Raw genomic sequence first — 23,274 nt, 5'->3', positions numbered from 1 at the left:
CAGGGCCCTTCTCTCTTTATATTGGAAGGCGACTGGTTTGATTTTATGAAGTTCTTGAGTAGGCAACCACAGCTGCTATGAGCTCATGACTGCAATGACCCTGTCATATTTAGAATAGATTGTTTACTGTAATAACATTATATATTAATATATAATATATTAAACAATAATATAAAGATGGCATATTCTATAATAATATTATTATATATTAATATACAATATATTATATGATAGTATAAAGATGACATATTCTACTAATAATAACAATAATCTTGTCTGGTTCTTATCATCTTTCTTCTCACTTTTTCATGATGCTCCCTGAGCCTGGGTGGCAGGGGATGGGATAATGGAGATATCTCATGTGAGGCCTAGCATTTCACAGTCACTTATTCTATGGACTTAGACCAGTGTAAGTCTCTGTATTAACATTTAGTTGTCTGATGAAAGATGAGACCAACTCTTTCCTTAAGCACGACCCACATCTGCCCAGAAGAAATCCTCCCTTCAACAAGCTGAGAGTGCACCTGTCTAGGGTGGCCCTGAATTTAAACTTTCCCTAGACTTCAGGGTCTCTCCTGTTCGCCCTTAGCTGACCACCATCAAACTAAACTCACCAGCTCTTCTGGAGGAAAAAGATATAGTGTCTTGTCTCACCCTTCAACATGGGCTGGGTCTGTAAGCATGGCAACAAAAACTCATTCAATCCTCTCTTAACCCTATCTATATGTCTTAAAGGAGAATATATTTAAGAGCCATTCAGATTTTTCATTAATTCCTTGGTAAACTCCAATGTCTGGCCACTAATTTTAAAAGTTTTACCTACAGCATCCTGGTGTATCTGCTAAAATTTCATATTTTATTTTATTTTTCTAATTCATGAAACAATCCTTAAAGAATTATGATAATATAATTTATTAACATAATCATCATCATCTCTTGCTAAATCAATTTCAAATTAAATAGAAATTGTATTTCTATGCCTAAATTATGTCTTGTTTTACAATAATTTTATTTTTTACTTAACAAAACTCATGTAAGACATCTTTCGGAATAATACATTTATATTTAGGATTCCTTGCTAAAATAACAGCAAATAAAGTCTGTAGTCCACTCTTTTCTGTCTTTACAAATGAAATACTCAAGTGGATATTCCAAAACAGAGATTTCCTCAGTTTCTGCTCAGTTAACACAACAGGACTTGGAGGGCCCAGGAAGTTCAAGGCAAAACTCTCACCTCTAAATATCATATTCCTGACTTGTTCTTAAAAAGCCAAACTAGGAGGAAGAGGAGGAGGAGGACTAGATGAGGATGAGGATGAAGAGGAAGAGGACAAAGAGAAGGAGGAGGACAATGAGTAGGAAGAGGATGGATGAAGAGGAGGAAAAGGACGAGGAGGAAGAAGAGGAGGAGAAATTTCAAGCTCATGCATACGTGTGGATTTCTCACTTTTACCTGGCAGTTATTTGCTATGTTTTGGAGATCAAAGGATTCACATACAGATTTGATATCTTCATGAACTTATTCTGTAAGACTCTGTCGAGCCTTAGCTTACCAGGAACCCCTGAGTGAACCATGTGGATCCTGAATCGATGCAAAAGCAAGAGGAATTTATTGTTCCAGTGTACTGGGGTCATCCCAGATCCAAAGGAGAGGCAGCAACCCCCAAGAACAAAAGCACACACTCTTTATACTTTTTCAGAATATAGGTTTTAGGTAACAGCATGGGTTGGTTATCTCTCATTGGTGGAGCCCATTGTTCTTTGTGTCCATTGGTGGCCCCTGGTGAGGAGATATCTTTGGCACACAGAGGAGTGGTGAGAGATCCGCCCCCACTGGGGTAGGGACATCTCCTGGAACTGGGTGTTATATCCTGGGGTTGGGTCATCTCAGTGAATTCTTTTGAAATTTCCTGACCTTAAGCTGATCTTCCTGGCCTCCCAATGTTTTTCTGAGATGTCCCTGTTTACTCAGTTCTCACAGTTCTTGCTTTTCTTATTGCTGACCATCTTTCAATATAGCCCCACATAACGAAGGGTACTGACAGAGCTTTTTCAAACCTCATTTATAAGAGTGCTAAACCCATTTATATATAAGGGTTTTGCCTTCATGACCTTACCACCAACCAAAGGCCTACTTCCCAATACAATCCCACCAGAGAGGTTAAGATTTCAAGATATGAATTATGAGGGAGTCCGAAATACTAGTTGATAACAACAAATGGTTTATGCCATGAGCAATGAGTAATTAGGCCAGGAAAATAAGGAGTCCACCTTGGTTCAATTCGAGCTTGAGAGAATGGGAAGTGGAGGCCTTGAAGAGATGCTCAAAGGACCAGAGTCTGCCTGTGTGTACATGGTTGCTGTGTGTGCCTCCCATCCCTAGTGCACCTCACACATGCTTTAGATTAACTCTGTGCCATCAGCCCACAGGTGCCTATTCTTCTGTTCCTACTTTTCTCTTCTTCTGAACCCTAAGGTCCACCAAGGGAAAAACAACCATTACTTGGTTTTCATCCAGTGTTCACAGCCCCAATATTTCCCCATGTTAACATCTTTCATGTCAATTAGAATATATTTATTATTAAATTCCACTTCCTGAATTTTGCTTGAAGACCAGGGTTCAGGTAGGCATTATATGAAAAGCCTTTATGGACTGAAAAGTTTATGCTGAGGAAGAAATTGCTATTTAAAAGAATAAGTGATTTTACTTACTCCAGCATACTAAGAGAGTTGAGGCTTTATCACCGAAAATGGCTCTTCTGTTTAAGAAAGCTAATTAGTAGGCCCTGGGTTAGGCTCCTACCCTAGTTTGTAGTGAAGGATTAAGACAAAAGATAATGAAATTTCTTTATAGTGAGGTACACACATCCCCCATGTTGTATTAAGGTACAGGCTGGAGTTCAATATTGCCTTTCTTGAATTTTTGTTGGTTTCTTAGGGAAAAGCCTGTGGTTCCTTAGTACTCGGGACTCAGATGGTTTCTAGATTCCCCTCATCCTCTTACCTAAGCCAGTCTGCCTGCAGCCCTCCCTCATAGCCCTGCCTACTTCACATGTCTACAGCATTCCACCTTTCTACAGGGTTTCCTACCAGTGAATGAGGCTCCCAGGGCAACAGTCCAGAGGAACCAGTGTGGCCCCCTGTCTATGTCTTTGCATTCCCCACATAGCTCTTTTCTTTTTCCCAAGGCCCTAGAGGAGAAGGGAGAAGCTTGTGAATAATGCTAACCTATTTTAAAGCGTGTGGATATCAGGAGGGAGAGAAAAACAAAAAAACAAAACAAAACAAACAAACAAAAAAAACGAAGCTGGTGTGGTGATACCTCTTGTCCTGAGACTACCCAAAATGACTTACAAAGGAAAATAGTCTATCCAGCCTGGAAACTTGTGTAGTCAGGAAAGAGGAGGTGCTTTGGTCTTCTTAGAGGATGAGGCTCAGCCACAGTTTCTGGACAATATCTCAAGCCAGGAAAGTGCTTGTGTTTGCAGAGAGGTGATAGCTGTGTCTGCTCTTGTATGTGATGTTGTTTCTCTTGTATAATAAAATTTCCCTCTCTTGTCTTAATAATCCTTATAAAGTTGTACTAAATTCTACAGCATACATAAATAATTCTTTGTGGAAGAGAAAGTTGGGATGAAGAAGGGCAGAGCAGGGCAGCAGAGGAGAGGAAGAAAAATAAGGGATTCAGGCATTAGTGGGGAGGGCTGTGCTGTAACTCTTAGAGAAAGCAAGGACCACCTTGGAAGGGCGGGTATTGAGGTAGCAGAATAACTGTGATGCTGATCCACAGGAGATAGAGCATCTCTCTATCTAGCAACACAGAGATGCCTTTTCGGTTCTGAAGTCAGCAGGGCATACGTCAGCCTCTTACGTGGGAAGGGAAACATGTTCATTATCCTCAGCTCACCCCATTCTCCCCAAGGCAATCCCCTGCCTGATTTTCCCCAGTCAGCAGCAAAGATACTATCCTCTAATGACCTGGACAGAAATTGTCCAAGGCAGCACTTTTCCATGATGTCGGCCCTCTCTCCTTCCCTCTCTTCCCTCTTTCTCCCACCTTCCTCTTCTTATGAGCAATTCATCGACTCTGTTCACTCCGCCAAGACAATCTTTTACTTTTAGATCCAGGATTTCACCAGGTTCAGTTTTCCTCTGCCTGGTTAACCTTTCCTCCGCTGCCCCAACAAGGTTGCTCTCCCCCTTTCTCCTGCTCTCTCCTTCCTCCCTTTTCCCTTGCCTGACCATTTCTTCTCCCTTCTTCTCATTGTGAGAAAGGAACAATAAAAATTGACTTTAATTATAGGGGCTAAGTACAAGTAGTGCTGGTCGTCCACCTGCCCTCAGCACAAGGCAAGTGGTAAGTTTTGAAGTGAAATGAAACACAGTGAAGAGCTTGAGCCATTAGCCTCAACAGCCCTTGAAGTAACTCAGCCTTTTCTGAGAGCAGCGCTTCGTCTCCATTTACCTCCACATCCTTGGCCAATTAATCTTTCCCTCAAGAATGAATGCTCTTGCAATAAAAGAAGACATTTCATCTCATTGTCCTTCTGTTTGGTTTAATTATGGATATCTGGCTGTTATTGTTTTCTAGAGTTTCCTTGCAACTCTATAATACTGGAACTGCATTTGGCTGAGATGAGCTTTTGTGGGTAAGCTCCAGCTCTATTTATAACATCGGATCTATGGGCAAGTTTATTCCAGGTCCCCAGTAATGCGCTTATAAATGAACTTTTTGATTATAACTTGGAACAAAACATGTACACTGGGGAGAGCTTGATCATTATTGTGTCTCATGATAGCTGCATTAGCTCATGCTTCAGATAGCTCCTGTGTTTCCCTTGATTGTTCTCTCCTACCTGTTTTTAGCAAATGTCCTGGGTGGATGGCTGAAACGTCGAACCACTTATAGAGCTTCACGCTTTATGTGAGGGCTTCTCTCTATGTATCTGGCCAGAGAATCCTGATCCTAAATGAAGAGTGAGCTCCATGCAAATATTTACTGTGAAGGATACAAAAACCCATGTAAGAGACTCAGAAGGAGATTTCCTTCCTGGCTGGCATTTGAAAGATGTGTTTTATGCTAGCAAATACCCAAATTCTCTGCCTTCTTGGGGTCTCATTGAGTTCAATGAACTTCTCAGACCCTTCACAAGTCTTATCATAAGCTAAAAGAAGTGAACATGTTTCGAAGGATAAATATAACAAGACCAACACACGGACATCTTTTGCATTTAACAATCCCTTGTGACTTAATCGGTTGCCTTGAAGATGGCCAGTGCAGGATATTTTTCTAACATAACAGGAGTTTGCTTCATGGACTGGGGACTTTAATCTTCCAAGCATTTACCTCCAGTGATGATCATCTGGGGAAGGAGAAGTTGCCAGGGCAATGGTGCCCTAGCCCCCTCACTTCTAGAATGAGTCCCCTGTGGAGAACCATTTCCACTTAGGAAGCAATGTGATCACCTCATGCTTACTGTGGTGTTCAGGGTGATTTGAATTGCAATGTGGTGTATCCAATCCACAGGGTAAAGAAAACGGAGCCAGTATCATTAAAGCTTGAAGAGTTGAAATAAGTGGTGTGGGCTGGGCTTCCATGGTGACAGGAGATCCGTCTGCTTGTAGCAGAATACGAGAAGCCCTATGAAAAATTGGCTGGGCGGGACAGCTCTTTGTGGAGACAGGAGGAATGTGTGGAGATATGTGATATTTCCCCCCTTCCTATCACTGCCTTTGCTCTTGTAGATATGTTGGAAGGCTGTTCCCCATCAGGAGACAATGGGGAGAGGAGGCTGCATCTTACAAAGAGTAGAAATATTTTCAAAATCTTCTAAATTCTTTCTCAACTCTCCCCTAAGATAAGGAACCCATTTGCCCAGGGCTATTGTCAGGGGGTTATGTCCACACAGCATTAGCCACTCCTGATATATAGAAACATTTGAGGCTGCTTGGCCGCACCACCCTTAATAACACTCTCCTTTACAAAGTGCTTGCTGTTAAATATTTATGAGGCCTTGCAAGATGGGTTCCCATGCCTGCCAGGGCATCTATAAACACTGAGTGCGGGTGCATTACCTAAGATTTCTGAGCAGAAGGTAGGTGGGTCTTGGGTACCCCGCTTCTTGGTGAGGCTGCTGAAATGGCACATCTCTGAACGGATGAAATCATCACCTCCATGGAGGGATGCCACAGGGATATTGGCTATAGAAACATAGTGGGGAGAGCTGGGGGTGGAGGGATATATGCTTTGTTCCCAAGTGAGAGCCAAGGCAGGCTCCCACCATCGTAATCTTTTAAATATTAATAAGATCCAAAAATACGGTCGTAAAATGAACAAAACTAAAATAAAAGGAAGAGCAATAGATGGGGGGGGGATATGTTCTCCTTTTGAGAAACCTTCAGTTTAGGTGGCAAAAGTCATCAGCAAGTAGAACAGATCTACTGAGACCAGTCAAGTGCACAGAGAAACCTTAGTGACACTCAGCTGGAATCTGAGTGTCTTTGAGGTCTTCTTACCTGAGCTGTCCAAGGTCTGGATGGAGTCTGGGATTCTGCACTTCTTACAGGTTCCTGTAATCATGAGTGCTGTAGCTACTGGTCCATAGGGGCCCATGTGGACAATTAAGGGCTCTGTAAGTCAGTAGAACATTCTCTGATGGTGAATGCTTTCCATACCTATGACATTCCATCTTCTAAGCCATGGGATATGGCTGGCATGACTGAGGAATCAATATTTTAATTTTATTCTACTTAATGAATTTACATGTGAATAACTCTACATGACTAGCTGCCTATTGGGAAGCCTCTGCCAATTGGCTTCCCAACCACTTCTTATCAGGGAAAGGAGATGCCTGGAAAGTGTTCTAAGCCTGAGACCTGGCATGAGCCCAGCTTGCTCATCTGGCAGCATCCTCACACTTGTCATACTCTCCTCGGAGCTTTGTGTGCCAATCCCAAACTGGGCTGCTAACCTGCTTTGGATCTGTCTTCTTCTCATCCATTGAAATCTAGAAAATGTTACCCCTTGGACCTTTGAGGACCAATACCAGTGTAAGCTTCCCCTAGGCATTGCTACAGGTCATGTGTTCTTAGTGCACAACAGTATCTCCATCACCTGTCTTCAGACCCTACCCCACACAACAAGAGTATCCCCATTAGATCCTCTAGAATAAAGGACATGATTTCTCCTTAAATGTTGTTGCTGATGCCCTCTCAGACTCCTGGAAGTGCAGAAAAGGGACTCAGGCTCCAAGTTCACACAAACAAAAACTCAATGCTGCCTTATTTCTTTCTTCTAGCATGTGTGGTCCCAGACACTTGTGAAGCTTCACTGTCTTATCTTAGCAAACAGAGTTGAACCTGTATCCAACTGTCAACAATGTGAAGATTTGGGGGCAGTACTTATAAAATGTGTTCAATAAAGGTATTTGCTGATGTTAAAGAAGACAGCTATGAATGATTTGAAGGTCTGCCCTTCCAAAGCAGGCTAACATTTGCCTGTCACTGTGGCAACTTTCAGAGTTGGGAACATTGAAAGGTGACTGATCTATGAGGTCTCCACCTTCCTGAATGGACTAATATCACTGCCACAGGATCAAAGAGTGAATTTGCTCTACATCATATCTCTCCTTTTTCATTTACTTTCTCATATGATGCTACATCAAGAAAGTTTCTGACCAATGTCAACCCCTTGGTCATGGACTCCCAGACTCCTGAACTAACAGAAAGCAAATTTCTCTTCATTACAAATTCCCCAGTCTCGGGTTTCTTTTTGTTTATTTGTTTGTTTGTTTGTTTTGTTGTTGTTTGATTGTTTGTTTTTTCAGGTGTTCTTATATACCAGCATAATATGGACTGAGACAAGGATGGAGACAATATATTTTTATGTTTCGTTTCTTCTGCTGGGCTCCTCCAGTCCCACCTCCAACCCAAGAAATAGCCATTTATGGATGTAATCACTGAGATAAGTCTTTGCTTTATTAGTACAGCATCTGAGGGGAAATACAAGAGTAAAAGGAGAATCTTGGCAATATACACAAACTTGCTAATCATCACACAAATGAAAAGAAAGCCACCATGGAAACTATGAAGGAGTCTGCTGGAGCAATTTAATTCTGTACTGGCGACTCTGAAAATTTGAGCAATAATTCTGGAAAGCATTCTGGCAAGAGGCATTCATTCGATGGACAAATGTTGAGTGTCTACCAAATTTCAGACACTGTGTCAGGCTCTGGGGATTTGGAAACCAATAAGGGCAAGTCCTTGCCCACAAAAGCTTGTTGTCACAAAAAGAATCTAATTTGTCATTCAGTGAAACCCCTCATCCAAAGATTAAAAAATATTCTCTTACATGGATGCCATCTATTGTAAGGTAGAATGACACAATTTACCCAATCTCAAAACAATTAAGAAAGGTTTAAAATTAAACTATGTTGTCAACAAAGTAAAATTAACATTGACTAAACTACACGTTGAGAGAACTATGTAGACATGAACAAAGTGTAACCGTGGACAGTTACAGCTGAACAACATAAATCAACACAATAATGGGGAGTTACATTGTGGAGAGAGGGTTGCATTATGGCATTCACCAGAGCAGCATATACACACAGTGTTCCTTAAATATGCCACTGCAGGCTTCATACTTCCTGCATCACGAACTTCGAAACAGTGGGGAATTCCTGACATCTTCTAAGCCAGGAAGGCCATCCAAAGAAAAGTAAGTGGGAGAGAAATAGAGGTCTTCCCAGTGGGTACAGTATGACCCAAGTCTGTTTAAATGGGGACTTATTGCAGCCATCTCCTCCTGCCATAGCAACTGGCACTGTGCCATCAGTTTGGGGGAAGTCCCATGAGCTCAGGTTCTGGAGTGAGACTATCCACTTATTTTTTTTTTTGACAGTTTTGATGGATGTGTGTGGTGTGCAGTGTGTAGTGTGAATTGTGCATTGTGTGGTGGTGGTGGTGGTGGTGGTGGTGGTGGTGGTGGTGGTGTGTGTGTGTACCTATGTGTTGACTTGTGTGTGAAAATGGCAGAGGCAAACGCTGGTGTCCTCCTTTACTGCTTTCTATTTTATTTTGTGAGACAGGGTTTTTCATTGCTTTGGAACTTGCCAGCAAACCCTGAGGATCTGTCTACCTCTGCCTTCTCAATCCTGGAGTTGTAGATATGTGCCAGCATGCCTGGCTTTTACACAGGTGCAGGGAATCTTACCCAGGTCCTCATGCTTAAGATAGGATTTTACCCAGTAAGCCTTTTCCCAGACCAACGTCCAATTCTTGACGAACATTCATCCTCTCAAACAACCATAGACAACCTGCCGTGTGCATTAAGTAAGAACAAAACATAAAAAAAGAAAAAAATTAGAAAGATAAAAACTTTGCTAATTTTAGCCTTGAAGTGTTAATAACCAGAACCCTCATAAACAAAGATAAGTGTAGTCTTTATTGTTTTCAAAATTGCATAAATAGTCTTCTGTCTTTAAAATTTGACCTACTAAGGCCTTGCAGAGCCTTGCAACAGACCACCATCTGGGTAAACAGATTTCTGTTGGCACTGGAGAGGTTGGGCAGCACCTGATATATTCTAACTCAGGAATTGGAAAGCCTTTTCATCTCAGTAGCCCTTTCTATATTTCAGAGAAGTGAAAATGCTCAATAACCATTAATACTGTTATTGCTGTGGATAAATACCTCATGAGAAATTAAAACCAAAAACATAGAAGTAACTAATATAAAACAACAATAATCACATGTCAACAAATACATACTCGTGAAAATAAACAAATTTTTTTTTTAAAAAAAAATGAGCAGGCAAAGTTCCATTATTTTGTGTTTTACAAATTTGCTTAATGCCTTGACTGAATAGAATACAGGTATATCTACACATATGATCTTGACTTTGATCTGTTGGAGTAATTTGTTTTGACTGGAGGATGTAAAAAGCTGGTATCACAGATTGGAAGCAGGAAAAGCCAGAGGTCATCCCAGGGGCTTTCAGGTACATTGGAATTTCTTCTTCGATACATCCCAAGTTGACAGGGAGCAGGCCTTACTCAAAGGTTAATTGCAAGGCAAGATGCGACTCCGCATTTGAGCACTACAGCTCCTCCTCTTCTAAATAAAAATGCACTGCCTTCCCCTGCATTCTCAGAGTCTCTTACCAAGCATGATTTCATAACATCAGGCATTTGAAAAACTGATGCTTTCTGAGTTAGTCACATCTTCCAAAAGCTGACACACTCCATTACACAATATGAAAAATACAATCCATTAATGTAATTACTGATCACATCAGAAAAGACTGTCAATATTGGGAATCTGTCAAGCTCTCAGATTATTTTTTATTCTGAATTTTTTTTTTTTTACTCAGAAACACAACTTTATCATTGGCAACCAATATTCTCAGTTGTTTTCTTTTAAGTGACAGGCTTCCTTGCTCATTTTTGAGAAAATCCTGTCAAATGCCCAAGTCTGAATAACCATAGTTTGTTTGGAATTTGTTCTTTCAAGTGAAAACTGTGTTCCAAGAAAAACGGGGCTAGTGAGCTCACGACTCAATCTCACAGGAGCTGTTCTTGGCTATAAGCACCATACTCGGTTTGCTGTGCCTGGCTTACATGTGCAGCAGCTTGTCACACAGAGTATTAAAAGGGTCTGCCTTTAAGGCTTGAGGTTCGCTAAACAGTCATATTTTTGTACTGGTTTATCAAAAGATAAGTCTTATGTGAACCAGCTTCCTTGCCCTTCCTGTGAGTGAGTGGTGAGGAAGACCAGTGCTCTGACTTCTGGCACAGTTGAGAGCCACTGCCTTGATCTGCATCAAGGGGACAACAGTTTTACCCACCATTATACCTCAGATCATCAGCACAAGTGTCAATAGAGTCAAAAAATAATAAACCAGCATTGGGAATATAATTATGATGATAATTGTGACCCATGGCCTCCTGAATGCTGTGCAGGACTCCCAGGGAACCTGCAATCATGCTCTACTGTTCTAGTCTGTCTCCTGGCAGGATCCGGCAGGGAAGATGGTGAAAACCATCTTCAACCATGCTCTCCAGTACCTATGTGGCTCTGGGAAAGCACTTTATCTGTTGTTAGCTCTAGTTTCCATCTCATCCATTTATTTATTCATTCAACACATATTCATTGGTTGCTGTTATGTGTATTGCCTGCTTGTGAGTGTGTGAGGCACAGGGGACATAGCTGGGAAAGAGAATAAAAAAAAGATCCTTGAACTCATTCTACAGTATGGAGGAGATCAGAACAATATGTGCCAGTATGCGTGTGTGAGTGTGTGTAATGCCTGATGTGCGTGAATGGCGTGTGTGGTCTATGTGGTATATGTGTGGGTATATGGTGTGTATTGTGTGTGTGTGTATTATTATTTAGACAAAGTCGATAGTTAAATATTTAACATTAATAAGTGAATAGAGTCACTGAAGCCTTCTAGATGTGCCAGAAAGGTAACTGGAAATTGAATGAGCTGTAGTGGGCTGAGTGGGCAAAGGGAGGGGATGACACGGTGGCCCTAGGTTGGTCGGAGAAGAAGTAGCACTGAAGCTGAGGCTTAAGGAAGAGAACAGGCAGATGCATCTTCTCGCTGCAACTCTCTGTGCCGCTTACAGTCATTCACAGTGTTCTCCAGCATCATCTGGATTAGAAAAGATACGCAATGAGACATAGTGGTGCATGCCTGCAATCCCAGAAGCACTAGCGAGGCCTAGGTAGGAAGATGCAAATTTGATAACATATAGCAAGTTCAAGGCCTGTCTGTGTTCTCTCTCTCTCTCTCTCTCTCTCTCTCTCTCTCTCTCTCTCTCTCTCTCTCTCTCTCCTTTTCTCTCTCTCTCCTTCCCCCCTCCCTCTCTCAGTAGCACATGCTGGTATTTAATGCCCATGAGGAGATAGTTAAGAAAATAGAAACTTAAGTCTATTTAAGTTAGAAATGAATATCTTAGGATTGATTAGGAATAGATGATGTTATTGAATAGAGTCCCTAAGGTTGAATCTTGGTTGGCTTTAAGGGAGGGAGCATTAGAGATGGAGGGAGGGAGAGAGGTAGAGATAATGGGAGAGAAAGAGAGAAGAAGAGAGAGGAAGGGAGGGAGATAGGAGATGGATGGTTGACAGACTGACAGACAGACAGATAGACAGACATACAGGGAGAGAGCCTTGTCCTTGTCTCTGCACACATGATGCCCTTTACTGCCTCAGGAGCCTTTTCTCCAGAGCAGGACCATCCCTAGGACTTCAACTCTCCAGACCTGTGACTCAAACTCAACCTTTTTCTCTTTGTAAATTCCAAGACTTAAGGTCTTCTCTTACAATATTGTAAAATAGATTCACACTGATAAATGAAATGTTTGAGAGGTAGATAATATTAATATTAACTAACCTTTTAAGAACACAGGCTCTCCTGTGCAGCTTTGCAGAACATTTCTTGTATCATCTCATTTAATCTTCTCATTAATTTAATGAAGCATTCTTATGTTTGTGGAAAACAATATTAGAACCCCAAATAAATCAGCTAAGCAATATCAAATGCAAGATTCAAACCCAGACAGTCTGAATTATGACTTGCCCCTTAAACAATTCAGGAAGTACTTTATATTTACAAAGTTCTTAGAAGTTCTGCCCTAGGGATTTATCATTATTACTGATAAGAATAATATTATAAAGAGTGTACATGGCTAAGTAAGAATATTTGAGTTGGTTGAAAAATATATCGAACAAATTGTGAGATGTTATCTATTGATAGTCCAGAAAGATTTGCTAGAATGAGAAGTGTAATTGAAGGGAGAAAGCAGAGGGAAGCGTGGGCGTGGACTGCTTGATTTAGACTGGATTTGAACCTGAAATGAAAGGTCAATTACTAAGAATGTGCGAAGCTGGTGCTCTCCAGCTGCGCATGCTCAGCCATTTGAAGAGGCCAGATGCTAAGTTGTGGGGGTGTGAGTATCTGGGAGTGGGTGGGTACATACTGGGGGACCTTGCTTTTGGTATCTTCTGCCCACCCCTTCCTAACATGTTTTCTTTATTTAAGCAGACACACACTAATCCTGCCCTAAGGAGAGCTAAATGCAAGGTCTGTCTGATTTCCTGAAAGGCATGTCTCAGAGAGGATGCTTAAGTGCCCGTCTGTTTTCTAGCAGGCATGACTGGATTGTTTTAGGGATGGTTTGTGGCTTGTTCCTCACCATGCTCTGAGAAGTCTATTTAAGTTAGAAATGAATATCTTAGGATTGATTAGGAATAGATGATGTTATTCCTAGATGGCTGTCTTACTCAGGGTTTCTATTCCTGCACAAACATCATGACCAAGAAGCAAGTTGGGGAGGAAAGGGTTTATTCAGCTTACTTCCATATTGCTGTTTATCACCAAAGGAAGTCAGGACTGGAACTCAAGCAGGTCAGGAAGCAGGAGCTGATGCAGAGGCCATGGAGGGATGTTCCTTACTGGCTTGCTTCCCCTGGCTTGCTCAGCAGCTCTCTTATAGATCCCAAGACTTCCAGCCCAGGGATGGCACCATCTGCAAGGGCCCTACCCCCTTGATCACTAATTGAGAAAATACCCCACAGCTGGATCTCATAGAGGCACTTCCCCAGCTGAAGCTCCCTTCTCTGTGATAACTCCAGCCTGTGTCAAGTTGGCACACAAAACCAGCCAGTACAACAGCAGTGGATGCACATAGGTGTGCTTGGGTTAGAATTTCACTCCGCAGAGACTGGTGCATTCAGGGAATTCTCTTTTTCTATATGTTTCTTCAGTTTATTTCATCTCTCAGGATTAATTTGTAATCTTTTTGGTGGTCTTTTATTTTTCATTTAGAAAATAGGGTCTGAGAAGAGCCAAAGTAGACCATGATCTGTATGAGAGGGCAGAGGGAACATACACTTTTCAGCTTTTCAGAAAAGGTAGATCTACCAGGGTGAGAATGGTGGTTAAATTAATACAGCATCATCTGGGACTTCTTGAGCTCATTTTGACAAACCACCTTCCATTTCCGGCCGGCATAGCCAATGAAGATTCCAATATCTGATTTGTCAGAGATTCATGCCTCTGTTTTAGAGAATATTGGTATAGACAAAGCCAGAATCTGGCTATTCTAATCCTGCTGTGCTTGTACAGCACCTCAGCAGGCCACAAAGGATGCCAGCTCTTTAAGGCAGCATTTTGAGACCTGGGTAAGCATACAGCATTCTGGACATGTGGTGTGCATGCACAATGAGCAGAGCAGACTCTGTCGTTGCCATACAGAACTGACAACTGCTACAGATGCCACGTACAGCATTGGCTGTATACAAATCCAAAAGAGTCTACACTGTTACAATAGACACACAAAAAATCCTTTATTGTAAAAACAAAAAAAAAAGTAATTATTATAGGCATTTATAGTGGGTGATGGTGGGAAATACTTAAGTGCTCAAATGTATTTCAATGTGCTGAAAATAATCAGTATATTTCTAATAAGGATTTAGTCCCCAAATTTGAGAGGCAGGTAGACATCAAGTTCAAAAGCACCTGGCCTTTATTGTGAGATCTGTCCTCAAAACAAAGCAAAAAAGCAAAAGACCTATCTTAAAAAAAATGGCAGTAAATAAAAAGCTTCTCTGTTGTTTCTTTCTTCCCTTAGCTGGAGATGATTGTCTTTTCATGGACCCACAATCTTTCATGCCATGTTTTAGGTGTTGTTTCCCACAGGCTCTGGATGTGGGGGAGGGTAAACAAATATGAAAACAACAAGCCCAGATGTTGCAAAATACATCATCTGATGTGCAGCAGAATCAGCATTGTTGAACAGGGAAAATCTAATTTCTGAATGATGGGTTCTCAAAAAAGGCATTGTGCACAAAGGGTATATTACAAGAACAGTAGCATAGGAGATACATGATGGAGGAAACAGTATATTGTACACAACCGAGAGAAGTAACAGTTCCTCTTTACAAGTATTTCCAGGGAGACACTGAAGTATAAATCAAAGCAAAGTGAACAGTGTGGATTTAAGCCGTGAGGACCTCCTCAGCTTCCCTTTATCTCAGGAGTAATAGTAACTAGGTGGAGGCTGGAAAAGTAACTCCAATATGAAGACTACAGAAAATTTATAATTTCTCCCTCGATGGAAGATTCACTGAGAACTCTGTATATTATATTGCCTGTACCACAGCTAAAAAAAATTTGGTGACACTGATCCCTTTGGTAGTCCAACTGTGGGGTGATCCAGGGTGATCCCAACAGCATGATGCTGCTAACAGCTTTTCATGACCTGGAATTTCAGTGTGTTGCTAAAAGAACTGCTAAGCTTGAGTCTTTGTAGAGCCTCTCATGGATAAAAGGGAATGATTAGAATTGGAGGGAACTAGAGCTTGGGGATGCAGAATGCTTGTTCCTGGCTCACAGAAACTATCCAGGAATGGTGGGTACCAACAGACAAGTCTATGAAAAGCTCCAGAGACCAATAAATGCAAATTCCATCTCAAAGGTCATGGCAAAGACAGAAGAATGGAATGGACCAAGAGTGTTGCATGACATAGCACTTTAATCCTCTCTTCATTCTGGTCATTATTAACGTTGTGAGGTTACATCTGAGTGTAGGCTAGATCAGGGCTCTAAACTGGTATGTTCACTGGTAGCAAAACTAGTAAGTGATTTGTAGTAAAAAGTTGGCAAATGAACAGTAGGTAACATTTCTAAATAGTTAATATAGGTAAGATGATACATAACCGTGTGTGCACGAGCACATACACACATCACTTGTTTGATTTCTGTTTGTGGAGAATAAACAAGTAACATCATCGAGCAGGCTAAATAGAAGTCTCTTGTGGATGTGTTGGAATTTGCAGTGAGTGCAAATATACTTTGGATCATCTCTGCCAAGTTGAGGCCTAGAATGAGATTGCCATTCATGTGCCTAGATCAATATAAATATGGATATCCTCATATGAATTAGGCAGGGAAAGTGAGACAATTTGACAGCTCCTCGCTGAGACACAGCAGCTCCCATCCCGCAGAACAGCCAGAAGAACTGAGTACAGCCTCAGTGGGTCATAGAGAACGAACAGCAGCCTGGAGAGGGCAGATGCTTTAGAGATGTTCACTTGACAGAGTGAAGCCTGTCTCTCATATGGGCTGTCATCTACTGGAGTTTTAAATAGGAGCTTGTTTTAGGACATTACATACCATGCTGGCTCACAGCCACTCTGGCGTAATGGAACGGGGGCAGCGTGGTGAAAGTGGACTGTGATGTGCGGGACACGGGCCTGTGGTTCTCTTACATGATGGATTCTGGGCCTTCTGCATCGCCATGCTTGAACACACAGCTGGGAGTGGAGATGCCTGTCAATCAAATGGGAAAAATTAACTGTGCCAAAGTTGGGGCAGAGCAGAAAAGAAAGAAGGAGATTCTCAGTGGGAGCTCGATCCTTAGCACAGTGCTCTGAGAAACACAAGCAGGGCACTCCATTTCCACCCCATCAGTTTGATTGACATCACCTCTCCTCCATATCCCTAGCCAAGTGAAGGCTGATGATCAAACTTTTTGGAAAGGATGTAACTGTATTTTCACAATTTGGAATTATATAATGGTGTGGGTTTAATCAATGTTCTATGGATATAGTGTTGCTTCTTTGTTAAGTAATACTCTTCAAGTGGGACATACCACACCATGGGCTGACCCTCAGGTCAAGTAGGAGCCAGATGAGAATACTCAATACAGGCACACATCATTCTGTGCAGTGCGGATAGTAATGAGAATGCTCATGCATCGGTTTAATGATGAGTTTTGTTCTGGAAGTCTCTGGGGAACCAGCTATCTAAAGAACCTTTATGGAAGAGCAAAAAATTCTGTTGTGGAGAGATGAATCACTCTTAGCCCCTAATATATATCTATTCTTGACGTCAATAATTTTGCATACTAAAGTTTTATTTTCTTACCTTACCTAGTACTGACACATCACAGCTATAAAGCAGAAAGCAAGACCAGGGATAGATTTTTTTATATAATAAAATTGTACTAATCTAAAAAGAAGAGCCCTTTGCATTAGTGAAGCGTTTATTTTATACTGAAGGGTGTGGAATTCACATGCCTTTGTAGGAGTCATCTGTGTCATGCAGGGTCTGCTACATCATTAGACATGGCAAACTGCAGGTGCTGCCTATAAACTACAGGTAAAAATTACCTTGTGCTGAGTGTTGAGAAGATCACAATCAAGTTGTCATATACAGGTAGCTGTATAAAACCTGCTTGCAGCCGTACTGTTTACAAAAATGTCAGAGATGATTTCCCTAGATAATCCTTTTCCACACCAACTCAGGTTTACTTGTGGAATTTGTGCTGGCCAATAAGGCAACAGCATATGCAACATCAGCTGAAGCTGGGACATTTCCTTGTTAGGCTAGTTGTCCTGAGCTTGTGTAAACACTGTGACCACTCCCATGAAAAGGGTCAGGTTACCCTGGTATGTAGAGGCATGTGAACAAGTCACTCCTATTGCCCTAACAGATGTCACAAAAGCCCACTAAGTAAAGCCATTGTAGAGCATACAGTAGCCCAGCTGGTCACTAAGACCAGCCAACACATCTCAGGAGAACTGCCAAAAACTGTCACTGCATACATGCTGCAGTATCAAGGTGATTTTTAACACTGCTAAAAATAACTGATGCATAAGGTAAGAATAGTGAAAGAGCACTGCGGTAGAGACTTGGACAACAAAACCTCTAACCTATGGTGATGCTTTTAAGATGTCCCCCACAGTCTTGGAATTTGAATACTGGTTCCCAGCTAGTGGCTGTTTGGGGAGGTTTCTCGAGTGTGGCTTTGCTGGAGAAAGTTATGTCACTAGGGATGAGTCTTGATAGCTTAAGATTTATCTATTTTAAGTTTGTTTTCTGTTTTCTGTTTGCAGTTAAAAATGAGAGCTCTCAGTCCTGCTTTGTAGAGGCGCACGCGCACACACGCGCGCGCATGTGTGTGTGTGTGTGTGTGTGTGTGTGTGTGTGTGTGTTCACGTGCCAGGGGGCACTGAGGGCTAAGTGGGGACAAAGCAGAACTTGCCATGGCAGCAGCAGAGGAAGAGAACAGCCCCAAGGGCCAAATCCCGAGTGGGGTGGGCCAAACGCGACATTCTAATGTAACATACGTCTGGAGACAGCTCACAAAGCTGTGGTCAACATGTGTGGCCACCTGTATTGCTGGCCCTGTCTTCATCAGTGGCTAGAGGCAGGGCCAGACCGGCAAGAATACCCAGTATATAAAGCTGGCATCGGCAGGGAGAAGGTTATCCCTCTTTATGGATGAGGGAGCCAGAAGCCGCTGGATGCCAGATTGAAAAGTTCACCCTGCCCTCAGGGCCAAAGACCATCTACAGAGAACAGAGGGGGATTCCGGCCATTCAGTGATGTAGGGGAAGGGAGGGGATTCCATTTCTTCTTTGGTATTGATGCCTTCCCCTTTGGCTTTTTCACCACCGTGTTCAATGCCCACAAGTCTTTCCAAAGGGACACAGGTGTGGTCCTGGGACAGGGTCACCCCACCCAGGCTCCAGTTGGCAAGATTCCCTGTTTTCTTTTTCTGGCTGCTCAGTATTTGAGCTGGGTCTCCTCCCGGCCCACCTCCGGCTAGAATCACTACTGGGAGTCTCCTGCGTGCCCTTCCTTGCTTTCAAATCCCCCTTTACTTCCATGACCCATCTCTGTTGGCTGAGGTCATAAGGAGTGACCAGTCTGCTTAAGATGTGAGTTCCTGCTGTATGTACTGCTGACGCAGTAGCACAGACGGTCCAGCCTGGAGGACAGACTAGACTGGTGTCCAGTTCTCCCCTCTCCCAATCCTTTGCTTTCCCCCAGATTTCTTGATTTGATGTTTAAAGGTGGGTTCTCCACAACTCCTCCACTTGACTTAATTCAATTTTTCTCTCCCCACTGTTTAATATGAATTTTGACTCTTAAAGTGTCTCTTTATATCACTACCTCCTTTATTACAAATAATAATAATAATAACAATAATAATAATAATTTAAAATGGGGGAAAATGAGAGCTCTCAGTGGGTCTTCCCTCCATACCTGCTGCTGCTGCTGCTTTGTGTTTCTCACTGTGACAGTGATGGACTCATTTTTCTAAAGCCATGAGCCTTTTTTCCTGTAAGTTACCTTGGTCATGGTGTTTTATCAAAGCAATAGGGAAGTATCAAATACACCTCCAATTAGATAATATATACAGAGAAATGTGGGAACTAAATGTCCAGTTGAATAATGTTTACACAGGAACATGGTTAAATTATCTAGGAGCTTGCTGAGCAGGGAACCTGGTTTTCTGTACAGTCACAATTAAAATATGAGTAACACACTTGTAAAGCCGTCTCAATGAGATTAGCAAGATCTCACGGCTATGGACAGCTCCAGACAGTCTTAGCATTGATCACATTCTGCACAGACTTCTCCTTGGCAGCATGTTCCTATGGGCTGGTCCTCATCTTATGACAATAACAGCTGCAGCCACTAGTGTCTTCAGGCTCCCTCTATATTCACATATGACAAGCTTATGCTGTTTCAAGCCTTTCAGTGTAATCTTTCAGCTGATGCTATAAATTCACACTTTCACATCTTACAATTCTTGGGACAGAGAGTGCAACCTCTTGGCTTTGGTCTTAAGAAAAGCTGTTTGTTGTACCTGATACTTGCATAACATTGATCCATGTTGACCTCGGTTTCTCTGAGATTCGCTAACTGTATGCTCACGACCTTCTTTGGTGCTACAGTTTCCCTTCTAAACACAGCCTGCCCACTAAGCTCATGACTTGAGTGGACTAGAATAGGCTTCAGTGGCTGAAGTGACTGTCCACTTTCCAGGTATGCTTACTTTTTGGATGTTGCTGGCTATGTAAACCATGTCATCAACTACGTGTCCTTCCACCTGACTCTGTCACAAATGCATGAACTATACATGGATGGCTGTCTTTATTCTCACTCAGATTCAAGGTTTTATCTTATCACTTTTAACTCTCTGTTCAACTAATTTTTTTATTTTGCATAGCCCAGTGGGTTGGCTGTGTTTCATGCCCTCTCTGTTTCGACAACAGTCCTACTAACCCTAGTGCGAGGCTCAATTTTGCTTGGCGGCTTAAATGGGGCATAGGGTGCCCAGTTGTTTGATCACACATTATTTGGGAATTATCTGAGAGAATGTTCTTAATGAGATTGGCATTTGACTCAGTCAACACAGTAAGTTAGACTGCCTCCCTAAGGTGGGTGGGACTCAGCCAATCACTTAGAAGCCCAAATAGAACAGAAAGTCAAGAGAAAAGAAACGTTCCCATCCTAAACACCCTGATCTGGGGAGTTAGTCCTATCTTTCTTTGTTTAAATTTATGTTTTCCTGGGTTTGGGAAGTAGGCAAAACATAGTATGCTTTTGTTTGATCTTCAGCCTTTGGATTTGGAGAAAAAACTATTTTTCTGATTTTACAGCCCACTAGTGGCAGACCTTAGGACATCTTAGCCTCTAATCACATTGCCTAAGTCTCTCTCTCTTTCCTTCCCTCCCTCCTTTCTTCTCTCCCTTTTTCTTTCTCTCTCCCACACAACTCCTATTTCTGATGACTGCACATTCTTTGGAAGATATTTGTCCTGGAAGAAAGCAACACACCCCTTTCTCTTTTTTCTTTTACTCTGACAAATGTCCCATTTCCTTATAGTTATAGCACAAAGTAAAGTAGCCATGCCTCTTATACACCATCTAAGCTATACATTCAAATTATTAGCACTCTAGGAAAAAAAACTCTCAGCCAACATTCTGAAATATATTAGATGCTTTTGACCAACGACAAGTGAATTTTACTTGAGAAAACATTAGCTTGGAAATAGATACTCCTCGCTTGAGATGTTTGATGGAACTATGAAAAAAGGCAATACTTGCAGAGAAAGAATTGGAAAATATTAAAGTGTAGAGGAGTGCAGGGTACTTTAAGAAGAGACATATTGGGGTAGGGAGCAGGAATGAGCTAGCCCTTCCCTGAGCTGTGTGGGGGGAAACGACTTTAATTCAGAATGTTTTGGGGGTGAAGACTTGAACGTAGCACTGAGTTGGGTCTTAGGAGGTTTAAAAATAGAGCAGCAGCCATTCAACCTGAAGATAAGGGGTAGGCTTGTGGCTTAGGCAGGCTAGACTATGTGTCCCAGGTACCATGAGAGATGAGAGAGCTAGCTCCAGGCTATTTGGGGCTAAGGCAGGAAGAAACAGAGAAGAAACCCCAAGGAATGAGGCAAAGTGATTTGATTTGCAGGAAGCTGTGTCCTGGTGATTTCCACATTTGTGCATCATCCTACTCCAGCATTCTCTGTCATATCACCACCGCAAAATATGTCTCGATTGACTGACTGTGTGACGGAAAGGCCAGGTTATGGGGAAACTGTTCAACTCAATGGGGGAGGAGTCATGATAACAGCATGAAGTGGACAGACTGCCTGGAAGGCTGGTTAGTGTCTCTGTGAGTACCCAAATACAGCTTGGAATGACTCCATGCTGGATCTTCCCAAGGCTCCACAGCATGTGTCTAGGGTGGCAGGGGGAGGAATCAGGAGGGTAATGGCTCTTTCAGGACTTGGAGAAAGGTATCAGGGGAGCAAAGCTAGTTGGAACCCAGATTCCCTGTGCTAGACTCTGATAGCTCCCTGCTCCTGTCTGCTGATGCTTGTTGTTTGAGCTCTCTGTGAGAACACTGGGAAACCACACCACGAACGATGCCCCACAGAGGTGCCTGCAGCCAGGAGCTGAGTTCCAAGCCTTCTGTGCCTTGTGTCATAAGGGAAACAAAGAATTTTGCCGGGATGCCTCCAGGAGATTTTTCGGATGTGTGGCTGAAAGGCAGCCTCCAAACAGCAAGGCAGAAGAGACTCCAGAGCCAAGACAGGCTTCAGCAACAATGAGGGTGACCTACAGCTGGCCCTCTTTACAGCTCTATGCAACCGCACACCTCTGCCTCAGCAAAGGTATTGGACTGATTCTGGCTAGCGAATCTACTACTCCCCTCTGCCAGGTTACAAGAGCAGTCTGCTGACAGGTGAAACTGTAGAGTGGGAATATAGATTTCCCAGGTGTGTTCTGTGACCAGCAAGGAATTTCTAGCTGGTGGTAGTGCTATGACTTCAAACCAGCTTCTTTCCCAAATTGCAGAGCAATGGCATGCTCATAGTTAAAGTGTTTGTTTTCTGGGGTGTGTTTTCTTGGGATGGGCATGTCTTGAAACATGACAATAAGTGTTATGTTGAGACTATGTGTGCACATGTCACATTTCGGGGGTGGTAACATTAAATTGAAAGGCCTAAGATAAAAGAGCCTAACAGACTATTTATTGCAAGATAATTTAGAGGCTCTGCTATGCTAGTCTAGAATACAGGGTTTCAAAAATGTTTGGTCAAAATCTATGTAAAAGACACATTTATGCATAACTCAAGAGTTTCATAAAACAGTAGTATACTTACTCTAGTACCTCTTACTCTATTTTATTTAAACACATTCATTAAGCCATAACCAATTTTCTGGATAATAATTGACCTGCAATTTGAAAATCCCAGTGTACAAATCTCTACAAGGTGGGAAGGGCAGAGTATTTGAGATTTCTCCAGTTTAGTTGCCATGAAATTCTTCCTGGTATAGACAGCATCCCTCAGGACTGATACCCATGAGGCATGGTTTTTTATGTAGAGCTAGTCCATGTAACTTTCTTTTATAGTTCAACAGCTGAGGACCAGAAAGTGTACATTACTTACGCAAGTCATAAATTAGCGTCAGAGCAAAACTCCAAACACAAGTGATCTGACACCAAGACTAGCTCTCTTTTCCATCCTAATGCCATATTCTTTAGTTCTATTTTAAAAATCAAGTTATGCAGTCTAATGTGAAACCCATATGCTTGGGAAGATGATCTCTATGGTGATCCATCAAGCAGTATATGCCAGAGAGTCAAGTAGGAAGAAATGACACAGGACTGAGACCTGTTGCATCTCTGTGGATATTCATGTTCCACATAAACACACAATTACCTGTGATGTGAGCCAGACCATGGCACACGTTTAAACAATACTGCCATTAGAAGAAATCGAAAATGAACAAACAAAAACAAATGAACAAAGAATCGTGTGAGTGTGCCATGGTGAGTTGTGAAGATTTTGGAAAAGATATCTAGTTATGGTGTCTCTTCACATCGGTAGAAATACAAAGTAAGACAGGACATAGGAAACATATGTGAGAGGAAGGGAAATTGTGGTCAAGGAATG

The 23,274-nt window shown here is 42.1% G+C and overlaps 1 pseudogene; it reads left to right on the top strand.

Moving 5' to 3' along the window:
- The first annotated feature begins 18,057 nt into the window (after positions 1-18,057).
- On the top strand, positions 18,058-18,712 carry LOC116072789 (annotated as a pseudogene).
- The last annotated feature ends 4,562 nt before the right edge of the window (positions 18,713-23,274 follow it).

This window comes from Mastomys coucha, unplaced genomic scaffold (assembly GCF_008632895.1).
Source record: "Mastomys coucha isolate ucsf_1 unplaced genomic scaffold, UCSF_Mcou_1 pScaffold23, whole genome shotgun sequence".
Lineage (NCBI taxonomy): Eukaryota > Metazoa > Chordata > Mammalia > Rodentia > Muridae > Mastomys > Mastomys coucha.
Note: the sequence above shows the minus strand (reverse complement) of the source record. Positions and strands in the feature narration are given on the sequence as shown.